At 40.6% G+C, this 13,379-nt stretch overlaps 1 non-coding gene across 1 annotated transcript; it reads left to right on the top strand.

Annotated features, from left to right (window-relative positions):
• The first annotated feature begins 10,474 nt into the window (after positions 1 to 10,474).
• LOC115031401 (small nucleolar RNA SNORA17) lies at positions 10,475 to 10,607 on the top strand. Its single transcript, XR_003837041.1, has one exon. It is a non-coding gene; the product is annotated as a small nucleolar RNA SNORA17 (small nucleolar RNA).
• Positions 10,608 to 13,379: the final 2,772 nt, after the last annotated feature.

Here is a 13,379-nt window from a genome sequence, read left to right as displayed (position 1 = left end):
TTGATACTGTTTGTCTTATCCATTTGTATTAAAATGTGGTCTGTAGCTTCTACAGGAATATTCAAGGCTCCTTAAATCCTGTCAGATCCTGACCCTCCTTGTCGGAAACACTGCAATGGTAGCTCATCCATGGGGTGCAAGCCCTTGTTATGATCTATCCTTGCCCAAGCTCTCTAATATACTAATACATTATTTTTCACTGGGCCCCAGTTCACTGCCTCTCATCCTTGTCCCTTGAGAGCCTGTTTCTTCTGCTTCTTTAGGGACTTGGCAATGGCATTCCTTTCTTCTGGAAATTTTATCTCTCGATGTTCCTATGACTCAGTTTCTGTTTTCTCAGATATTTCTGTGATTCATCCCTTTCAGGTTTGAGTCAAATATAGACTCACCAAAGAGACTTCAAACTAATACATTTTAAATGGCAGGCACCACCAATGTCCCTTTTCTTTCTTGATATTGTTTATCTTTCCTGAAATGTCATTAATTTTACCTATGGGATTGACTGCTAGGCTACATCACAATGTAAACTCAATGAAGACAGAGTCTTAAAAATACATACACATATATATGTCACACATATCGATATATAAATACACATATACAAACACATATATTTATATGTATTACATACATGCATATATACACATACATATATATCTGTATATGTAAAATTCTGCCAATAAGCTAAAATACCACCTGCCTCATTTTAGCTTTCCAATAAATATTTGAGAATTAATAAATGAATACATGTATGCAGATTTTGGTAGAATTTGTAAAAAATTAGTAATATTTATTCTAGGTCACTGTGTCATTGAGTTCTTACTATTTTCTCATCCAAGTGAATTAGGAAGGCCAACCCAGAAAACAAAAAGGTCCTCAATTTCTTTACTTTCATCCTTTGCACCTGGAATTTAGAAAGATTCAGTTTAAGTCCAAATACATTCTTATTTAATTTCCTCCCTATCCTCTTTTTTCCTCCCTCCCTTTCCTCTTCCCTCTTTCCTCCTCCCCTCCCTCCCTTTCTCTGCCCCTACCTTCTTCTCTCACTCCACCTCTCTTTCCTTCCATCCCTCCCTTCCTTTCTTCCTTCTAAAATAAAAACAAAGTCAGAGTCCTGCAGGCCAGGTCAGCTGCTATCAATGGGCTCACAAATTCTGTGTTGATGAGGCTGTTCTTGGCTTCCAAAGTGACACCTTCCTCACAAGTTCTATTTCTTTAGAGTCACAGGTCCTCCATATGTAACAGGTCCTCTTTGGTAGCAGACACTGAGCACTGGAGAATAACACACTCTCAAGTTCTTCCATAAAGCTTTACATGACATCACCTCTTAGTGTTTGAGAATAACTAAACTACCCACCAGCAGTCTATGTGACTTTGGAGAATGATTCAAACTATCTTCTCCCTGCCAGTTTTTCCCTATTTATATTTATAGTTTGCTGGAATTCTGGCTCAATCAAATAAATGCTCCCCCCATCTTCCTCTCCCATCACCTCTCCTGCTGGTGATGTTTTACAGGGTGCCTTGGGTGTGAGTGGCAAGGTGATGGTGTAAAATCTGCAGTGAGCCAATCAGTTATGTTTTCCACTGGGATAAGAAACACTGAGAACATAAATTCAAGGTTTTGGATGTTTCAGTTTGATATATCATGTTTTTTTTGTTCCTTGTCAAGTTTCATAATGCTGTTTGTTGAAATTATATCTCTGAGGATGCTCCACCTACTTTGTAGTCTCTGATCCCTTGACACAAATAAACCCTCCCAAAGCCGACAGTGTGGCTGATCCACACAGAGGATATCAAGCTCATTGTTAGAAACACATTTCATTGACTGATTCTTCACAGCCCAGACCCTCCAAAGACCTTCACACATGTGCCGCTGAATAAATATTGATTATACTAATGACAAGAAATATTTTATAAACATGAAATATTTAAAAAGGATAAAACTAGAAGCCTCATTTCAGACAGTGAACAGAGTATTCAATTTATGATTAAAATTTAAAAGACACTTTAGGCAGAAAAGAGAAAAAAATGATTCCCAAACTAATTATATTAAAATATTTTGAACATTCAAATTTACTTACCATTTATCCAGCAAGCACTTATTAGAAAACTGCTCTGTCTCATGGATTATTTCTCTTGTTGCTGGAAAGCTCCCTGCTCCTAAGGAATTCCATCTGGAGAGGCAGACAGCTAAACTGACAATCACAGTATGGGATGCTAGGTGCTATAACAGACGTACAAAGGTTATTTGTGTAGCTAGGAAAGGGAGGCCATCTCTGCTAAGGTAGGGTAGGCAAGGTGGCAAGTTTTAGCTGACTTAGGAGTAAAATGGCAGGTTAGGTGGGAGAATAGAAAGAAGTGTGAATTATTCTTTATGCCCAAGCATAAAGCATCTTGGATAGACTGCAGATTAATAGTTAATTGAGCCATGTTTTGAAATGAGCCTGGAGTAGGAGAGAAGGGGCACCGAGAGGATTTGGATGCTTTTGTAAAGAGATTTTGTTTTCGTTGTTGAGCTCTGAACTAGCCACTTCAGTGGTGGGGTCTGACAAAGGCATACAGATGACTGGATTATAGGATTAGAACATGGGAGTGTGGATGCTGAGCAAAAACAGGCAGGATGGGTGGAGAGACGAATCAGTCAGAAAAGCAGTTGCTCAGTTTGGGTCCTTAGGACCCATACCGAAGCTGAGTTTGGTGGTAGAACCTGTGATCCCTGTATTCAGAAGGCTGAAACAGAATGATCTGGGTGGCTCCTAAGCCAGACAGTCTAGTCAAACATTGAGTTCCAGGTTCAGTGAAAGACTCTATCTCAAAAATAGGGTAGAAGCCAGTCTTGGCTGCACATACCTTTAATCCCAGCATTCAGGACGCAGAGGTCAAACAGATCAGAGGGAGTCAAGGGAATCTAAGGCCAGCCTGGTCTATATAGTGAGTTCCAGGCCAGCCAGTTCTGCATGGTGAGGTTAGTAACAAATGGGATCAAATAGGGGCCAGTTTACAGTGATGTAAGCCAGAATGGGTAACAACTGTGGAAGTCTATGGGGTCTCCTTTATAAGGAAATGATTGAGAAACTATGTACTTGAAACCAAATACAAAGTCTTGGTGGAAACTGTGTAATGAAGAGTCCTGACTTGAGGGCACTTTCCTTCCTAGTATATCTCCTTTGGGCTGCAGAATCAATCACTGACAGCGAGATAACAGGCATCAGTTACTCCTTCAACCTCATATTCTTTAAAATATAAACACTATTAACATGTTTGTTTACAATTATGCCTTCAGAGATCACCTAATTATATATAATTATATATTATATATATGAATATCTATGAATTAATTTGTCTCTAATATTTTTTTGCTTACCATTTTGGGGTGATGTTCCTTTCCATTTGTATAGGCCCTGCTTTATGGTTTCTCTGACGGATCATTATTCAACTGTTTGTTGAATCTATCACCCTTTGATGAATATTATTATTTTCTGTTTTCCTCCATTGCACAGAATGCTAAATTCAACATCTTTACCTAGTCATGTCCATACTGGGATATGATTAATTCCTTAAAGTGATGCAAGGGTCAAATGTATGCAAATTTATAATTATTAGCAGATATTTCCAATTTTCCTTCTCCCAGTGTTACTCTCTGGATTTTTATTCCTGCTCACAATAAACTGGGTACTTGAAAAATCATAGCTTGTTATTGAATTAAACCTTATACAGAACTATCATGATTCAAGTGCTCTGTATAAAAACTCCTCAAGAAAGCAGTTCATACATAGTCCCCACTGCCTCCCCTCCTACTGAAACTGTATTGCAGAAGCTGGTTTCAACAGAACATTCTTTACTGTTCCTTTTGTTGTTTTATGTGCTAATTTTTATTTTTAATCTATTCATTATCTGCTTTACAAGCATAAGAGTTGCTAGAAATGTAGAGACAGAGGAGTGAGAGAATCTACAAACCAGCCTTCTCAGTGTATAGATGAACACAGAAGATCACAGTCAGAAAGGCTGGCTTTCCCAGGTGCTCGCTGTGCCCCTAGGCACATTAGTTTGCTTCATCCTGATTGTCTCTGCAGCTAGCTGTCAGAGTCTGTCCTGCATTCTGAAAGTCTGTTTCTTTAACTATTTTTTATTTCCAAATCTCAAGTCCTCCTTATATTCCCCAGTTCTTATTTCCACTATAGACATATAACATTGTGCCTAAATCTTTTTGAGATTTGTCCAGTGAATTAGAGACTCTGGGCATTATTATAATGAGTTCTAACACCATAGTTATAATAAAATATAAATACTGCTATTAAATGTCTCTGGTGATAGATGAAGATACATGATATATTTCTAAAATATTCTCTTAAAATATGTTTATTTGTGTTGGAGGGCAGAGTCAGAGGAGAGTCTTTTTGAGACATGTGAGATTCTTATCAGGCTTGGCAGCAAGCATCTTCATCTGGCAAGTCATCTCAACCCTAAGATATTTCTTGTTTTGTTTATTATTTTCTTTTAATTTTTAATTTATTTTTGTTTGTATACATATGTGCTTGCTTACATAAATGTATGTGCATCACCTGTATGCAAGTGCCCACAGAGGCCATCAGAGGGCATAGGATTTCCTAGAACTGGTATGATATGCAGTTGTGAACTGCCATGTGGGTGTGGAGAACCAAACCTGGGTCCTCTTCAAGAACAATCAATACTTTTAACTGCTTTCCAGGCCCAAGATACTCTTAAGAAAAACAGGGGTTGGGGTTGGGAGAAAGACCTGAATCTAATATAAACAAAAGCACTACACAGAATTATTAATATCTATATACACTCAGAGGAACATGCAAAGTGGTCAAATGATAAAGCCAGCTAAATACAGACAGAGTCAAATATAAAACAGATATTCTAATTATTTCAAGAAGTTATACTAGAAATGGAATTCAGATATTCATGGAGACTTAAATGCAATGTATTTTGATCATTACTTGATTATAAACAGATTGTACAGGTGCAATTATACAGATTATAAACAGATTATTCCAATAGGCTTGCCTTTATTGAGAGCATATTCTGACTGATTTTCAGGTATCTAACTTGAAGCTCAGGCATCCTAAAGAACCAACTTGCTTTTCTCTTTTTTTCTTCCATAACAACAAGATTTAAGATCTTATCACCTTGCTAACTGTATACTCAAATGAAAACTGAACTTGTAAGGCACTGGAATTTTTGGCACCTGGGTTGGGGATGTGTATATGATGGTAGAGAGAGGAAGGCTTTCATCGCTTGCCAAGTGTATTAGGCAGGGTTCTCTAGAGTCAGAACTTATGAAATGTCTCTTTTTATAAGGAAAATCATTGGAATGGCTTGCAGTCTGCAGTCCAATCAACCTTACAATAGGCAACTGTGAATGGGAAGTCCAGTAATCTAGTAGTTACTCAGTTCCATGAAGCTAGGTGTTTTAGCTGGTTTTCTGTATAAGCTGGAATCCTGAAGAAGAGGGTTCCAACAGATATGCTGCCAAGTAATTGCAAGCAGCAGTAGCAGCAGCAGCAGCAGCAGCAGCAGGAAAAGGAGGAAGAGGAGGGAGAGGAGGAGGAGGAGGAGAAGGAGAAAGAAGGAGAAGGAGAAGGAGAAGGAGAAGGAGAAGAAGAAGAAGAAGAAGAAGAAGAAGAAGAAGAAGAAGAAGAAGAAGAAGAAGAAGAAGAAGGAGGAGGAGGAGGAGGAGGAAGAGGAGGAGGAGGAGGAGAAGAAGAAGGAGAAAGAAGGAGAAGGAGAAGGAGGAGGAGGAGGAGAAGGAGAAGAAGAAGGAGAAAGAAGGAGAAGGAGAAGGAGGAGGAGGAGGAGAAGAAGAAGAAGAAGAAGAAGAAGAAGAAGAAGAAGAAGAAGAAGAAGAAGAAGAAGAAGAAGAAGAAGAAGAAGAAAGAAGGTCCTCTTTCTTCCATTGTTCATATGTAGGCCTCCAGCAGAAAGTATTTCCCAGATTAAAGGTGTGTACCACAAAGCCTGGATCTAACTTAATCTTTACTTGGAAGTTGCTCTGTCCCAGGCTGGCCTGGAACTCAGATAGAACTCAGGCTTGCCTCTATCTTCTGGGATTAAAGGCATATACCACCTTGCCTGGGCCTAAGCTTTTCATGATCACTATTGCATCAAGATCAGGATCAAAAGCCTGTGTCTTCCAGCCTCAAGATGTGGATCACACTCATGCCTTCCACTTCTGGATTGTATTTCATTCAAGAAAAAAATCAAGTTGACAACTGGGAATAGCCATCACACCAAGGCTTTCCGGTTGGAGAACAACTGTTTCCCTAGTGACATCTTCCTCAGGATGATTGAGCTCAGGGTCTTCTGAGACATTTAGCAGTATGTTTTAGTTGAATACTGGGCATCACTAGGCATTGTTGAACACTTGATTACCTCATGAAGGGTCCATTGCCACACACACTGTCTAAGGGTATCTGCAATAGATTTCCTGTGTCATCAATACTGCACAATCCTTAAGGAAACATTGATTTAAGTGTGATTTCTTTTTTACTTATCCACAGTAAAATGGTCTAGTTAAAACTAAACAGAATACTAAACCATCAGGGAATACTTCTCAAATACCAAGTATATTTACCTGACATATGGTTTCCTTGGTAACCCATGGAACATCAACCAGGAGTGGCTGTGAATCTCTACTTACAGAGATGGAAACAGGTGGTGTGATAGCTCAAGGTTTCTTCTCTACATGGGTGAAATAAACTGAAGGGTTGAAACCAACTAGCTTGGATACCTATGTGAAGAAAAATGAAGTAGTAGAGATAGGAGCCTACCTATTACCTAGGTCTATGCTTATGGGTTTAGGAGAATATATTATATACTTTATACAAATACTTATTAGTGGGGCTAGAGAGATGGCACAGTAGATGAAGCACTTGCCATGTAAGAGTGAGGACTGCAGTTAAGGCTCCCAAGACCTAAATAAATGCCAGGGGAGTGTGGTTTTCAGCCTATGGAAATCACAAGAGCAAGCTGGTTAGCAAGACTATCGCATACAGTGATCTCTAGATTTACCAAGAGTCCATGGCTCAACATATAAGGTGGAAAGTGGTCAACAAAGGCAGCTGATGTCAACCTCAGGTCTTCATATGCGCCCATGCACCTGCACATATATGAACATGCAAATGCACACAAGCCATACAATATACACTGACACAACAAATGGAAATAAATAAAATGCCCACTAGTCAGAGATCTCCTAAACCCGCCTGTGGATTTCACTAGTTTAGATATCTACATACATTTTAATACATTTTAAAGATTTCTTGCATGGGCAACCAAAATATTCACCCTAGAAAATAACATTCTATGAGAAAAATCTATTAGAATAATGTTTATTAAACATAGCAAAAAATGGACACAGGGATTCTCAATGTCTGAAGGCAGATTTTGATTGTTTATGCCAATATGACTGATTTGAACACAAGCACTCTGTCTCTCTCTGTCTCTGTCTCTGTTTCTCTCTCTCTCTCTCTCTCTCTCTCTCTCTCTCACACACACACACACACACACACACACACACACACACACGGCTATGGGAGAATTATTGACAGTAGGGGCAAAAATGTGAAGGTTGGAGCCTAAAGACCTAAGGCAAAGTCACAAGCTCCTGAGTAAGAATATTAAGAAAGTAAGAACTTCAATCTTAAAGATTTCCTTTCTAGCTGCTTTGAGTATCTATAAGGAGGATTTTGCCAACTTACCCCTTATATGATGGAGTGTGCAGCTTAATTCTGACCTGTGATGATGCTTCAGGTTTGGGGATTATATGAGAATGGCTACACTAACTCTGTTCTATGCAGAAAGAAACATGGAGAGTTTAGTCTTTTTGTTCTTCAGGAAACTGACCGGAACTAGCTTGGGGGCCAGTGCTTGCTTGTCAATCCTGCTCTTTCTTTTCAAGACAATACATCTGTTTTTCTCTTCCTAGCCCCTGGCTAACAAGTAGTCCCTAAGTTGGCAAACAACAAAAATCTGTACAGCAGAGAGCTCAATGATATTAAACCTACACAAAGCTGTGCTTTTCCTGTAAGGACCATGTATGGAATGTTTACATAACAGTTTAATAATGTACAGTTTATTCTAAAGAAGATGAGATCAAACATGGAATTTTTCAATAGTTGTACAAGTATTTACTGTGGTTTCTTAGTGAAAAGGATCCCTCTCTGTCTTTTTTTTAAACAAAAGAACAAATGTTATCTAAAATATTTTAAAAACTAGAACAAGAACAAAGCTGCAACCTGGAGACTCTTTGAAGATAGTAGGCATATGGAATTCTTTGTACCTTATGAAGTCACTGTTTGTCCATATCGGATCAGCATCATCTGACATGCTGGCTACAAACTTTCAACACTCAAGCATTAAGTCTTGGTGTGTTATGACTCTGAAGAGACACCACAAACAAGGCAACTCCTGGCAAAGGAAGCATTTAACTGGGTCGGTTAACAGTTTCAAAAGCTTAGTTGTTATCATCATGGCAGGGAGCACGGTGGCATGCCACCACACTGTCCTATCAAACGTCTATTTGTCAGCAAGTGCCATTGAGTGCATGTTCCTCGTGCCAGTGCTCGCTTAGTGGTGTGGCACATTTGTTCATGGATCCAGAGATTTTGCCCATTCTGCTGTCTTCCCACCTCCCTACTGAATTCCATCCCATCTTTGTTTCACCAAATAGTAATGTTAAGAGACAGAAGGAAGAAATTTGAACACTTCATGAGAAATGTGGCAGATTCATGACAACTATAAAAGGAAATTTGCACAGCTGAGAGTCCTAGCAAATGGTGTGGGTCTCAGAGTAACAAAACAGTTCCTGGGCCTTAAAGTGGGGACTGTTGTGACAATGGTACTCTCACAGAGGCTGCCTACCCCACCACACCACTTAACAACACAACAGAAACTTTCCTTCCAGTGTCCTCTATAACAGGATGTCTCTCCATAGGAAGTAAAGGAGAAATTCTTTCTGATTCTGAAAGCAGGTGAAAAGGAGACTAGAGTCTAATTTCATATGAAGAGTGAATATTAAATATTTCTCTGAAAGAGAGAATTGCTAAGATAATGAAATCTGTCATCTTGAATTTTGGAGAGAAGCAATTAGATCTACCAGAAAGATATGAACAATGTTGGATACAAGCCTCCTTAGCTTGCCAATGTCTGACCCTGTCTCTCTTCCAAATTCCTATGTTAATATCCTAGTGCTCTAGATGATGAAATAGAAAGTGAGACCTTGGAAGGTGATTAGGTCCTAGCATGATCAGGTCCAAGCACAATGGAAGCAGAGACTTTTAAAAAGCCCCAGCATCTTGCTCAGTACTCCAGCCAACTGCAGTAAGGAGATCATTCTTCCATGAAGAAGTAAATCACTTTAACCGTTGAGCTTCCTAGCCTTTGGACCTGTGAGAAATGACTTTCTGCTGCTGGTTAGTTACTGTGCTGGGGTAGTTCATTATAGAAGCCCTTATCGTTCACTTAGCATCTTTTCAATGGGAAAATAGTCTTAGTGAGGGTGTTTTCAGCATAGGGGTAACCACTACTAACAGGGCACTAGTGCATATCTAATGACTTCCTTTGTGATTGGGTTACCTCACTCAGGATGATATCCTCCAGATACATTCATTTGTCCAAGAATTTCATAAATCCAATGTTTTTAATAGCTGAGTAGTACTCCATTGTGTAAATATACCACATCTTCTGTATCCATTCTTCTGTTGGAACAAAATACCCATGAAAGGAGTTACAGAGACAAAGTTTGGAGCTAAGACAAAAGGATGGACTATCCAGAGACTACTCCACCCGGGGATCCATCCCATAATCAGCCACCAAACCCAGACACTATTGCATATGCCAAAAAGATTTTGCTGAAGGGGCCCTGTTATAGCTGCCTCATATGAGGCTATGCCAGTGCCTGGCAAATACAGAAGTAGATGCTCACAGTCATCTATAGGATGGAACACAGGGCCCCCAATGGAGAAGCTAGAGAAAGCACCCAAGGAGCTAAAGGGGTCTGCAACCCTATAGGTGGAACAACAATATGAACTAACCAGTACCCCCAGAGCTCATATTTCTAGCTGCATATGTATCAGAAGATGGCCTAGTTGGCCATCACTGGGAAGAGAGGCCCATTGGTCTTGCTAACTTTATATGCCTCAGTACAGGCGAACACCAGGGCCAAGAGGTGGGAGTAGGTGGGTAGGGGAGCAGGGTAGAGGGAGGGTATAGGGAACTTTTGGGATAGCATTTGAAATGTATATAAAGAAAATATCGAATTAAAAAAAAAAACAGAACACTAGACTGTTTTCATGCAAGAGCTTTAGATTAGAGCAGTAATAGGCCACTGGGTGCTTGGGCTGCAAATGAGATTTCTAAGTACATAATGAGAGGAATGTATTTTAAGAATCCTGGAAACATGAAATCACTAGATTAAGAACTTTACTATGTTTAAAAAGAAAGGCAGAGACCTGTCCCTAGAGGCATTAGGTGTGGCTTCTGTGTCACATTTGCATTGGTAGGTGGCAGAGAGAAGAGAGGCTATGTACTACACACCCAGTGTTCTGATCCATGAACATCTGAAAGATTAGTAGCCTAACCATTCCCTTTAAAAAAAAGCGAGCCTAAGATGATCACCAGACTGATGCCATGCAGGCATGGATAGGGAGCTAGTCTGGGATGACTACCAGTCTGGCACTGCATAGGCCTGGGAGGGCAGACCATGACCAAGATGATCCCTGCTCAGTGCTATGATGTACAAGTAGGGTGCAGCATTCCTAAGACCACTTAGGTCCTGAGATGACCTCAGACACTTAAAGACTCTGGGCGCCACTAAAGGGAACAAGTAAGTGGTGGAGAATCAGAAGAGAAAGAGAAACAGAAGGGTGTGGGCACAATGTAGATAGGCAGAACTGCACACTCAAGGGTAATGAGGAATGGCCTGATGTGAGTAGATGGTGATGCCACCTTGGGCCATAGTGGGGTTTTGACTTGTGCTGCCATCAGGGTCCATGTCTAGGTCCATGGCCCTGAAGCAGCAAGGGTCTTTTGCCACCAAAGGCCAGGCAGATATCATTAGTCTGGGCTGCCACATGGAGACATGTCAATGTCTGAGGGCTGTGCAGAACTGTCCCTACCCCTTACCTGGGCATCATGGGAGAGCTGGCCCTGGGACATAAAAACAGGAGAACAGACCCTGCCCATAGCCAGCTACAGTAATTGGGAGAGTAGGCCTTGTACATTATGGGAGTTGTGGGTGAGATGGTCCCCAGGACATGAGCATGGGAAAGCTGGCTCTACAACTCATCTTCCGTGCAGTAGCATAAGTGATGGAGAGACACTATCCTCCCTCTTCCCCCTCACCTATTGCTGGTGGGATACAGGTTCCTAGGATCATAAAAGCAGGAGAGCTGGCCCTGCCCCTCACCTGCTGCAGCACACAGAGAGCAGGCCCTGCTTCTCATCTGAATAGCACAGTAGAGCTGACTCTGGTGGCTGGGGTACCAGTGACCTGGCCCTGAGGTTGTGAGTTTTGGAGAACCAGTCTTGCCTCTTGTCTTCTGTGCATTGGCAATGGTGAGGAAGAGATTCCTTCCCCTCCCTTTGCCCTTGCCACCGGTAGTGGGATGGAGTCCTGAGAGCAGGAGAGCCGTCCTAGTCCTTTACCTGCTCCAGAACTTGGGAAAGCAGGCCCTGTTACTAACTCACCTGAGAAGCACAATAGAGCTGACCCTGGATGTGGGAGTTGCAGGTGAGCCAATTCAGAGGATATAGGTTTAGGAGAAGCAGCCCTGCCTTGTGTCTGCTGGGCAGTGGTGAAAATGAGGGAGAGACACCCTCCTCCCCTCCCTTGTCCCTTGGCATCTATGGTAGGTGAGAGAACATGAGCATGGAAGAACTAGCCATGTCCCTTACCAGCTGCAACACTTGGGAGAGCAGGCCTACACCTTATTTACATAGATACAGCAGAGTAGAGCTGGTCCTGGTTGCAGGATTTGTGAGTGAGCCTGCCCTGAGGATAGGAGAGTTGGTGGGCTAACCAGTTCAGATACTTCTCAGTCCCAGATTCAGGGCTTTGAATTGGCCCACCTTAACATCTACCCCATGGATGAACTTCCAGAGTGCATGAAGAGGCTGGTCCTACAGATCCAAAACTACAGGGTCTCCATGACAAAGGGCCACAACAAGATATCTGAGAGGAGTCCCAGTGAGGTTTCAGTTTTGATAGTATAGCAGAAGCCAGAGGAATTATATCAAACCTATGAGTAATTGGAATGATCATTTGCAAGCAAAGAAGTGTAGACAAAAGGGCATACTGTGGGACACACTGTGGCACACTACTGCTTCCACAATGAGCTTTTCTTCCTCTGTTGCAGGTTAGTTTTCAAGGGTGGAGGATGTGTTCAGGGGAAGGATGAGTGGGGTTGTGGTGCACAATGTGAAGTTCACTTAGAATCAACAAAGAGTTAAAGAAAAGAAAGCCAGAGGGAGGCAGTTATATGGGGCCAGATAGAAAACTCGCAGAAAGGGGTTCATCATCTACTGTGTGGAGGGGAGTCAAGAATGTGAGCTTTTGCCTTTAATGGCTAACACAACTACCTCTGCAGCCCAACGCTTGACCTGTGAAGAAGATGAGAAATGGACAGAAGTGATGATGATGTTACTTGGCATAAGGAGTAAAATCACTTATTTGGGAGTAAATGAATTGAGAGGAATGGGGAAAGATGAGCATTAATATTCCCAAATAATCTGAAGCAGTTTGTCAAGTTTTTTCTAAAACAAAATTTAATGTATTTATTTTAATCTCAATATAATTAAAGCACATGAATTAAAAATCACATCTGAGTTTGATCAGTAATGGTGTATAAATAAAATTTAACCATCTTTGAAAGTGATCAATTCCCTCAGTTCTTCTAAAAATATTACATGAAAACAATTAGTTAATTATTATAATAACAACAATCTTGCCTAAATTTGCAAGATAAAGTATAATTTGAAAGGATAGCAATATTATTTTAGAAAAACTCAGTAAAAATTTTTAAACAATGCACATAAAATATTCATTAGAATCAGTCATGAATTAAAACAAGAAATGATTTGTTTATCTGAATGGAAAAGCCTAAATAAAATAATATTTATGAGTTCTGATGAAAACACTGAGACATTATGTGCATGTGCAGCAAGAGAAATACAAAGTAGAACAAACAGATGTGGGATTATTAACAATCAAAGGAAAAAATTAAAACCATGACTCACAGATTTTGACCTTCATCATCTTCAGCAAAATGTGGGTGTAGTTAATATAAATCAGCAAATATGGGGAACTTATGTCCCCCAAAACATACATACATACACACACACACACACACACACAC

The sequence above is a fragment of the Mus caroli genome, unplaced genomic scaffold (assembly GCF_978045245.1).
Source record: "Mus caroli unplaced genomic scaffold, Mus_caroli_1 scaffold_7, whole genome shotgun sequence".
Lineage (NCBI taxonomy): Eukaryota > Metazoa > Chordata > Mammalia > Rodentia > Muridae > Mus > Mus caroli.
This window is presented reverse-complemented; position numbering and strand designations above follow the sequence as displayed.